Source organism: Coregonus lavaretus, assembly GCF_964263955.1.
Source record: "Coregonus lavaretus genome assembly, contig: HAP1_SCAFFOLD_5660, whole genome shotgun sequence".
Taxonomy (NCBI): Eukaryota; Metazoa; Chordata; class Actinopteri; order Salmoniformes; family Salmonidae; genus Coregonus; species Coregonus lavaretus.
This window is the reverse complement of record NW_028163278.1, coordinates 27,194-38,313: the sequence shown is the minus strand read 5'-3', so window position 1 is coordinate 38,313 and position 11,120 is coordinate 27,194.

Here is an 11,120-nt window from a genome sequence, read left to right as displayed (position 1 = left end):
GAGAGAGAGAGAGAGAGATGAGAGAGAGAGAGAGAGAGAGAGAGAGAGAGATTTTGCTTTTTCCCAAAGCCCCACTTTGTCCCCCAGGGATAGCAGAGAAAGATAGAGGGAACTACAGGGTAAAGGTGAGAGAGAGGAAGAGAGAGAGAGAGAGAGAGAGAGGAAGAGAGAGAGAGAGAGAGAGAGAGATACCATATGCCATGCCTCCAATCCCAAAGCAACAGTTGGATTTGACATTATTCTTTAAATGGATTTTCATAGAGAACATCTAGAGAAAGATGTCTTAACCAGTAAACTATGTGACTAAAACACGTTGCGTTCTTCCCTTTATATATTTTAGGATATTTACACACGTCACTCCTTCATCCGGTTTAATACCGCTGCCTAACTAAAAAAAACAAACACCCATCTCATGACAAGCTAAAGAAAACACTCTGCCCTGCTGTTATTCCGATTCAGAGTGTTTAATAGTCACATGTACAGGGTTAGATGTGTGAAAACCTTACGCTCCGAGCTCCAACATGCAGTTAAATCAAATAATGAAAATGTTAAAAAGTTCACTACATACATCATAACTCTATTGGGGTGGAGGCAGAGACTGTTGAGGGGGGGGGGGGGGTGACTATAGGAGGAGCAGCAGGTCCATTGAGGGGGGGGGGGGGGGTGAAATAAAAACAATAACAAATTATAATACATAAATCAATAATATACATATTAACAACTGCAACAGTGATGAATGTCGTTGGGGGGGGAGGGGGGGGGAGGGGGATGGTCTGAGGATAGAAAATATTGACCAGTCTTTCAGTTTTTGCCACGATGCTCCTGTACTGCCCGATGCTTCTGTACTGCCCGATGCTCCTGTACTGCCCGATGCTCCTGTACTCCCCGATGCTCCTGTACTGCCCGATGCTCCTGTACTGCCCGATGCTTCTGTACTGCCCGATGCTCCTGTACTGCCCGATGCTCCTGTACTGCCCGATGCTCCTGTACTGCCCGATGCTCCTGTACTGCCCGATGCTCCTGTACTGCCCGATGCTCCTGTACTGCCCGATGCTCCTGTACTGCCCGCGTCTGAGTGATCGAAGCAGGGGAGAACAGGGCGTGGCTTGGATGGCTGAGGTCCCTGATGATCTTCTTGACCTTCCTGTGACACCTGGTGTTGTAGCTGTCCTGGAGGACAGACCAATGGTGCGTTCGGCTACACGTATCACCCTCTGAAGAGCCTGGCGGTGGAGTTGCCGCACCAGGCTGTGATGCAGCCCGACAGCATGCTCTCGATGGTGTTCCTGTAGAACACTGTGAGGGCCCTCGGGTACAGGCCAGTTTTCTTCAGCATCCTGAGGTTGAAGAGTCGCTGTCGTGCCTTCTTCACCACGGCGTTCATATGGTTAGACCATTTAAGCTTCTCTGAGATGTGTACGCAGAGGAATTTGAAGTTATTGACCGTCTCCACCGTGGCCCCATTGATGAGGATGCTGGCGTGTCCAGCCTGGTTCCTCCTGAAGTCAACAATCAGCTCCTTTGTTTTGCTGACGTTGAGGGGAGAGGTTGTTTACCTGGCACCATGCTGTCAGAGTGTCTACCTCCTCCCTGTAGGTTGTCTTGTTGTTGGTAATCATGTCCACTACTGTCATGTCATCAGTGAACTTGATGATGGAGTTGGAACTGTGTGAGGCCATGCAGTAGTGGGCATACAGAGATGTACCATGCTGAAAGAGGTTGATGTACTGTGCTGAAAGAGGTTGATGTACCGTGCTGAAAGAGGTTGATGTACTGTGCTGAAAGAGGTTGATGTACCGTGCTGAAAGAGGTTGATGTACCGTGCTGAAAGAGGTTGATGTACCGTGCTGAAAGAGGTTGATGTACTGTGCTGAAAGAGGTTGATGTACCGTGCTGAAAGAGGTTGATGTACTGTGCTGAAAGAGGTTGATGTACCGTGCTGAAAGAGGTTGATGTACCGTGCTGAAAGAGGTTGATGTACCGTGCTGAAAGAGGTTGATGTACCATGCTGAAAGAGGTTGATGTACCGTGCTGAAAGAGGTTGATGTACCATGCTGAAAGAGGTTGATGTACCGTGCTGAAAGAGGTTGATGTACCATGCTGAAAGAGGTTGATGTACCATGCTGAAAGAGGTTGATGTACTGTGCTGCCCTACAAAGGCAAAACACAGTAACTATGAATTTGGTCAAAAATCTTTGATCTGTTGTAATGGCAAGGTATATTATCTGATTAATGTGGTATTTAGTTTCCTGACTCAAGAATGAGCCAGTTGATCAGAATATATCATGGAGTATCAGAAATGTCTGTCTGCCCTACGAAGGCGTTTTGCCTTTGTAGGGCAGCATGGGTTAGACAGGGTTGACAGACAGACATAGAGAGTGACAGGGTTGACAGACAGAGATAGAGAGTGACAGGGTCAGACAGACAGAGATAGAGAGTGACAGGGTTGACAGACAGAGATAGAGAGTGACAGGGTTGACAGACAGAGATAGAGAGTGACAGGGTTGACAGACAGAGATAGAGAGTGTCACGCCCTGGCTCTGGGGACACTGTTATGTTGAGCCAGGGTGTGTAGATCTATGTTCTCTATTTCTATGTTGGCCTGAGTGACTCCCAATCAGAGGCAACGAGTGTCAGCTGTTTGCTGGTTGTCTCTGATTGGGAGCCATATTTAAACTGTCGGTTTTTCCTTTGGTTTTTGTGGGTTCTTGTTTCAAGTTGGTTGTGTTTGACCGTGTACTGTCACGTTACCGTCTTTGTTGTTTTGATCGCGTTTCGCTCAATAAAGAGTATGTTTGCCTGCAACGCTGCGCCTTGGTCCTCATCTGTTCCCGACGATCGTGACAGAAGAACCCACCAAGACAGGACCAAGCAGCGTGAGGAGGAGAAAGGATGGACCTGGGATCAGTGGAGTAGGAGTCTCGACTGGGCCAAGCCAAGTCGAGGTGGACTGCTCCCCGCACCAAGTCTGTGGTGCGTTTCGTCAGCCCTGTCCGGCCCGTTCCTGCTCTCCGCACCAAGTCTGTGGTGCACGTCGCCAGCCCAGTCCGGCCCATTCCTGCTCCCCGCACCAAGTCTGTGGTGCGTTTCGTCAGCCCTGTCCGACCCGCTCCTGCTCTCCACACCAAGCCAGTGGTGTGCGTCGTCAGTCCAGCACGGCCCGTGCCTGTTCCCCGCACCAAGCCAGGGGTGCGTATCGTCAGCCCGGCTCGGCCCGTTCCTCCTCCACGCACTAAGCCAGGGGTGCGCATCGTCAGCCCGGTCCGGCCAGTTGCTACTCCACGCACCAAGCCAGGGGTGCGCATCGTCAGCCCAGTCCGGTCCGTTCCTGCTCCACGCACCAAGCCAGGGGTGCGTGTCGTCAGTCCGGCTCCGGCCAGCGGGGTCAGACCGGACCAGGGGTACTTTGGGGGGTTGGAAAGGGAGTGGGGATCGGGCCCAGAGCCGGATCCGCCGCCAAGGCGGAGTGCCCACCCGGTCCCTCCCCTATGGTATTTAGTTGGCGCGGTCTGAGTCCGCGCCTTTAGGGGGGGGTACTGTCACGCCCTGGCTCTGGGGACACTGTTATGTTGAGCCAGGGTGTGTAAATCTATGTTCTCTATTTCTATGTTGGCCTGAGTGACTCCCAATCAGAGGCAACGAGTGTCAGCTGTTTGCTGGTTGTCTCTGATTGGGAGCCATATTTAAACTGTCGGTTTTTCCTTTGGTTTTTGTGGGTTCTTGTTTCAAGTTGGTTGTGTTTGACCGTGTACTGTCACGTTACCGTCTTTGTTGTTTTGATCGCGTTTCGCTCAATAAAGAGTATGTTTGCCTGCAACGCTGCGCCTTGGTCCTCATCTGTTCCCGACGATCGTGACAGAGAGTGACAGGGTTGACAGTTTTCATGGTTTCAGCTGATCTGGGAAAGACATTCACCAACCAGTACTGAGCTTGTTATTATTATTTACAGAGAGCGGTTAGGGCCGGGCCGGGTTACCGGGCGGGATCGCAGGTCACGTGCCCCAAGGGCCACTCCCAGGGCAAAAAAGTGTAGAATTGCAGGAAATTAGCTTTAAAACTGCAACATGTTCTCTTAGCCTTATGACAAAATGTGTAAAACAGCATTATATATATATTTTCAAATGTCGGTGCCCCAGGGCCCCAAATGCAGTAGTCCGGCCCTGGGTTAGGGTTAGGGTGAGGGTCTGATAGACCCTCAGGGTCTGATAGACCCTCGGTAAGAGGAACAGATTGACAGATGCCGATGAAGCTCATAGAGGGACAGTCTCAGTGCTGGTTTAGAGGGAGGGGACTGGAACTAACTGTAGCCACAAGCGTTTGAGTGATGAGTGATTTCGAAGGAGTCAGGCGCAGGAGGGTAAATCGCAGAATAACAGGATTTATTCCGAAAACACAGAGTTACGCGGTAAAGCGTCAAAACACTCCAGTGCGCAAAACAGGGCACACTGGGAAATATCCCGGCGATACGAAATACCAGGAACTCCACCGAGCTTCACTACACTCCACAATAAACAATCACTCACAAAGATAAGGGGGGTAGAGGGAACACTTATACAGGTACTGATGAGGTGATATGAACCAGGTGTGTGTAAAAACAAGACAAAACAAATGGAGTGATGAGATGAGGAGCGGCAGTGGCTAGAAGGCCGGTGATGACGAACGCCGAAGCCTGCCCGAACAAGGAGAGGAGGCAGCTTCGGAGGAAGTCGTGACAGTTTGTCTCTTAACAGCCTTAGGGTTTTATATCTGAGTTGTTAGACAGAGGAAACACATTAAACTGTTCTATTCCTCCCTGGTTTTATGGATGGATGGATGGAAAACAAAAAGGCTAATGAAGAATGCAAAAACCTAAGAAAGAAATTGAGAAACCTATCCAACCAAAAACATAGAGACCCAGAAAACCTGAGCCTACGCCTTCACTATGCTAAATCACTAAAACAATAGAGAAATACACTACGGAAAAATAAGGAACAGCACATCAGAAACCAGCTCAATGAAATTGAAGAATCCATAGAATTTAACCACTTCTGGGAAAGTTGGAACACACTAAACAAACAACAACACGAAGAGTTATCTATCCAAAACTGAGATGTATGGGTAAACCACTTCTCCAATCTTTTTGGCTCTATAACAAAGAACAAACAGCAAAAACATATACATAATTAAATACACATCTTAGAATCAACTATTAAAGACAATACAGTGGCAGAATACCTGACCAGTGAAGAACAAACAGCATTGTAATACAACCCATGTTTATTTTCCTTTTTGTACTTAAACTATTTCACTTTTGTTTACTATCTACTTAACTTGTTAACGTACGTTTCCCATGCCAATAAAGCCCTTGAATTGAATTGAATTGAGAGAGAGAGAGAGAGAGAGAGAGAGAGAGAGAGAGAGAGAGAAGAGAGAGAGAGAGAGAGAGAGAGAGAGAGAGAGAGAGACAGAGAAAGAGAGAGAGAGGGAGAGAGGAGAGAGAGAGAGAGAAGCCACATGTGGAAACAATCAGCCCCAAACACTTCCTGATAACATCATCTATGCTGCTCCCTCCATCCCTTCTCTCTGCCCTGTTCCAAACTCACAGCCTGTGAGTGTGTGTGTGTGTGTGTGTGTGTGTGTGTGTGTGTGTGTGTGTGTGAGTGTGTGTGTGAGTGTGTGTGTGAATGTACTAGAGAGCACGAGAAGCAAAGACAAAGAACGCTTTAAATTCTCAAACTGCAACAAAGGAAATGAGCACCGTGGTCTCCTTGTGACACACACACACACACACACACACACACACACACACACACACACACACACACACACACACACATTCCTGCTCCTATTTTCAGCATGTTATTGGGGAGGGTTTCTGGGAGTTTTTTTCTCTCTGGTCCAAAGTGGTGAGAATGAGAAAAGGAAAAGGAAAGATTGAAGGAGAGAGTCAGGGAGAGAGGACAAGGAAGAGAGTCAGGGAGAGAGGACAAGGAAGAGAGTCAGGGAGAGAGGACAAGGAAGAGAGTCAGGGAGAGAGGACAAGGAAGAGAGTCAGGGAGAGAGGACAAGGAAGAGAGTCAGGGAGAGAGGACAAGGAAGAGAGTCAGGGAGAGAGGACAAGGAAGAGAGTCAGGGAGAGAGGACAAGGAGAGAGTCAGGGAGAGAGGACAAGGAGAGAGTCAGGGAGAGAGGACAAGGAAGAGAGTCAGGGAGAGAGGACAAGGAGAGAGTCAGGGAGAGAGGACAAGGAGAGAGTCAGGGAGAGAGGACAAGAAAGAGAGGAAGAGAGTCAGAGAGAGGGGACAAGAAAGAGAGGAAGAGAGTGAGAGAGAGAGGACAAGGAAGAGAGGAAGAGAGTCAGAGAGAGGGGACAAGAAACAGAGGAAGAGAGTCAGAGAGAGGGGACATGAAAGAGAGGAAGAGAGTCAGAGAGAGAGTGGGGACGAGAAAGAGATGAAGAGATGAGTGAGAGAGAGGGGACATGAAAGAGAGGAAGAGAGTGAGAGAGAGGGGACAAGAAAGAGAGGAAGAGAGTGAGAGAGAGAGGACAAGGAAGAGAGTCAGAGAGAGGGGACAAGAAAGAGAGGAAGAGAGTCAGAGAGAGGGGACAAGAAAGAGAGGAAGAGAGTCAGAGAGAGGGGACAAGAAAGAGAGGAAGAGAGTCAGAGAGGGGACAAGAAAGAGAGGAAGAGAGTCAGAGAGAGGGGACAAGAAAGAGAGGAAGAGAGTCAGAGAGAGAGGACGAGAAAGAGAGGAAGAGAGTCAGAGAGAGGGGACAAGAAAGAGAGGAAGTGAGTCAGAGAGAGGGGACAAGAAAGAGAGGAAGAGAGAGAGCGGGGACAAGAAAGAGAGGAAGAGAGTCAGAGAGAGGGGACAAGAAAGAGAGGAAGAGAGTCAAAGAGAGGGGACAAGAAAGAGAGGAAGAGAGTCAGAGAGAGAGGACATGAAAGAGAGGAAGAGAGAGAGCGGGGACAAGAAAGAGATGAAGAGATGAGTGAGAGAGAGGGGACATGAAAGAGAGGAAGAGAGTGAGAGAGAGGGGACAAGGAAGAGAGTCAGAGAGAGGGGACAAGAAAGAGAGGAAGAGAGTCAGAGAGAGGGGACAAGAAAGAGAGTAAGAGAGTCAGAGAGAGAGGACAAGGAAGAGAGGAAGAGAGTCAGAGAGAGGGGACAAGAAAGAGAGGAAGAGAGTCAGAGAGAGGGGACAAGAAAGAGAGGAAGAGAGTCAGAGAGAGGGGACAAGAAAGAGAGGAAGAGAGAGAGCGGGGACAAGAAAGAGAGGAAGACAGTCAGAGAGAGGGGACAAGAAAGAGAGGAAGAGAGTCAGAGAGAGGGGATAAGAAAGAGAGGAAGAGAGTCAAGAGAGGGGACAAGAAAGAGAGGAAGAGAGTCAGAGAGAGAGGACATGAAAGAGAGGAAGAGAGAGAGCGGGACAAGAAAGAGATGAAGAGATGAGTGAGAGAGAGGGGACATGAAAGAGAGGAAGAGAGTGAGAGAGAGGGGACAAGGAAGAGAGTCAGAGAGAGGGGACAAGAAAGAGAGGAAGAGAGTCAGAGAGAGGGGACAAGAAAGAGAGGAAGAGAGTCAGAGAGAGAGGACAAGGAAGAGAGGAAGAGAGTCAGAGAGGGGACAAGAAAGAGAGGAAGAGAGTCAGAGAGAGGGGACAAGAAAGAGAGGAAGAGAGTCAGAGAGAGGGGACAAGAAAGAGAGGAAGAGAGTCAGAGAGAGGGGACATGAAAGAGAGGAAGAGAGTCAGAGAGAGGGGACAAGAAAGAGAGGAAGAGAGAGAGCGGGGACAAGAAAGAGATGAAGAGATGAGTGAGAGAGAGGGGACATGAAAGAGAGGAAGAGAGTGAGAGAGAGGGGACAAGGAAGGGAGGAAGAGAGTCAGAGAGAGGGGACAAGAAAGAGAGGAAGAGAGTCAGAGAGAGGGGACAAGAAAGAGAGGAAGAGAGTCAGAGAGAGGGGACAAGAAAGAGAGGAAGAGAGTCAGAGAGAGGGGACATGAAAGAGAGGAAGAGAGTCAGAGAGAGGGGACAAGAAAGAGAGGGAGAGAGAGAGCGGGGACAAGAAAGAGAGGAAGAGAGTCAGAGAGAGGGGACAAGAAAGAGAGGAAGAGAGTCAGAGAGAGGGGACAAGAAAGAGAGGAAGAGAGTCAGAGAGAGGGGACAAGAAAGAGAGGAAGAGAGTCAGAGAGAGGGGACATGAAAGAGAGGAAGAGAGTCAGAGAGAGGGGACAAGAAAGAGAGGAAGAGAGAGAGCGGGGACAAGAAAGAGATGAAGAGATGAGTGAGAGAGAGAGGACAAGAAAGAGAGGAAGAGAGTGAGAGAGAGGGGACAAGGAAGAGAGTCAGAGAGAGGGGACAAGAAAGAGAGGAAGAGAGTCAGAGAGAGAGGACAAGAAAGAGAGGAAGAGAGTGAGAGAGAGAGGACAAGGAAGAGAGTGAGAGAGAGGGGACAAGAAATAGGGGAAGAGAGTCAGAGAGAGGGGACAAGAAAGAGAGGAAGAGAGTCAGAGAGAGGGGACAAGAAAGAGAGGAAGAGAGTCAGAGAGAGGGGACAAGAAAGAGAGGAAGAGAGTCAGAGAGAGGGGACAAGAAAGAGAGGAAGAGAGTCAGAGAGAGGGGACAAGAAAGAGATGAAGAGAGTGAGAGAGAGGGGACAAGAAAGAGATGAAGAGAGTGAGAGAGAGGGGACAAGAAAGAGAGGAAGAGAGTCAGAGAGAGGGGACAAGAAAGAGAGGAAGAGAGTGAGAGAGAGGGGACAAGAAAGAGAGGAAGAGAGTCAGAGAGAGGGGACAAGAAAGAGAGGAAGAGAGTATTTTAGAGAAAATTGGAGAGAGTAAAAGCGCAGTGTGTGTCTCTGTCTTAATAAAGACACATTCTTTACATTCTCTGACACCCTCATCTCCTCCCCGGCCCACTTGTCCCCGCTCCTTTCTTCCTAGCTGGCCACTCATCTACACCCTACAGGCTGCAAGCTGTCAAAACAACACAGGGACGGCCAGCCCACTACATCCTGACCCCTGGCCCCTAGATCTTGGCCGGTAGCCCCAGTACAGTTCTGGCTCCTGTATCCCACCACACCCTGATCTGATAGCTGCTAACTGTTAGCTGTTGATGTTAGCCTGTTGGTGTTTGTGGTTGATGTTAGCCTGTTGGTGTTAGCCTGTTGGTGTTAGCAGTTGATGTGAGCCTGTTGGTGTTAGTAATTTGGTGTTAGCCTGTTGGTGTTAGCCTGTTGGTGTTAGCCTGTTGGTGTCAGCTTGTTGGTGTTAGCTGTTGATGTTAGCCTGTTGGTGTCAGCCTGTTGGTGTTAGCCTGTTGGTGTCAGCCTGTTGGTGTTAGCCTGTTGGTGTTAGCAGTTGGTGTTAGCCTGTTGGTGTTAGTATTGATGTTAGCCTGTTGGCGTTAGCGGTTGATGTTAGCCTGTTGGTGTTTACATTTACATTTACATTTTAGTCATTTAGCAGACGCTCTTATCCAGAGCGACTTACAGGAGCAATTAGGGTTAAGTGCCTTGCTCAAGGGCACATTTACGTAATTTAGCAGACGCTCTTATCCAGAGCGACTACAAATTGGTGCATTCACCCTATAGCCAGTGGGATAACCACTTTACAATTATACTTTTTTTTTTTTTTTTTGGGGGGGGGGGGGTGTAGAAGGATTACTTTATCCTATCCCAGGTGTTCCTTAAAGAGGTGGGGTTTCAAATGTCTCCGGAAGGTGGTGAGTGACTCCGCTGTCCTGGCGTCGTGAGGGAGCTTGTTCCACCATTGGGGTGCCAGAGCAGCGAACAGCTTTGACTGGGCTGAGCGGGAACTATGCTTCCGCAGAGGAAGGGGCGCCAGCAGGCCAGAGGTGGATGAACGCAATGCCCTCGCCTGGGTGTAGGGACTGATCAGAGCCTGAAGGTACGGAGGTGCCGTTCCCCTCACTGCTCCATAGGCAAGCACCATGGTCTTGTAACGGATGCGAGCTTCAACTGGAAGCCAGTGGAGTGTGCGGAGGAGGGGGGTGACGTGAGAGAACTTGGGAAGGTTGAACACCAGACGGGCTGCGGCATTCTGGATGAGTTGTAGGGGTTTAATGGCACAGGCAGGGAGCCCAGCCCTGCCTGTGTTAGCGGTTGATGTTAGCCTGTTGGTGTTAGCGGTTGATGTTAGCCTGCTCTGTCTGTCAATAACCCAGTCAGAGCACATGGAGAGAGATGGGAAAGGCTCCTGGTGTTGTCTCAGTGTCCAGCAATTGAACCCACCTCTAGAAACGCCTCTCTGTCCTTCTGCCAATGTACCTATTCAATACATCTCTCTCACTCTAGGCTATATCTATATCTTTTCCTATGTATTTCTCTGATATCACATGTTTTTATGGATTCTGGAGCACATGACCATAACTAGGGCCTGGAGTTTTTCCTGATTGAGTTACATGTTCAGCAAAACATTCAAGAAAGTATTTAAGGTATATGTTATTGTGTATAGCTTTGAATGGGTAACCTGTGAAATACAGCGCTTTCGGAAAGTATTCAGACCCCTTGACTTTTTCCACATTTTGTTTTACGTTACAGCCTTCTTCTAAAATGGATTACATTTCCCTCATCAATCTACACACAATACCCCATAATGACAAAGCGAAAACAAGTTTTTAGAAATTTTTGCAAATGTAAAAAAAATGCAAAACTGAAATATGACATTTACATAAGTATTCAGACCCTTTACTCAGTACTGACGCTACAAGCTTGGCACACCTGTATTTGGGGAGTTTCTCCCATTCTTCTCTGCAGATCCTCTCAAGCTCTGTCAGGTTGGATGGGGAGTGTCGCTGCACAGCTATTTTCAGGTCTCTCCAGAGATGTTCGATCGGGTTCAAGTCCGGGCTCTGGCTTGGCCACTCAAGGACATTCAGAGACTTGTCCCGAAGCCACTCCTGCGTTGTCTTGGCTGTGTGCTTAGGGTCTTTGTCCTGTTGGAAGGTGAACCTTTGCCCCAGTCTGAGGTCCTGAGCACTCTGGAGCAGGTTTTCATCAAGGATCTCTCTGTACTTTGCTCCGTTCATCTTTCCCTCACTCCTTCCCAGCCACCACCATGCTTCAACATAAGGATGGTGCCAGGTTTCCTCCAGACATGACACTTGGCATTCAAG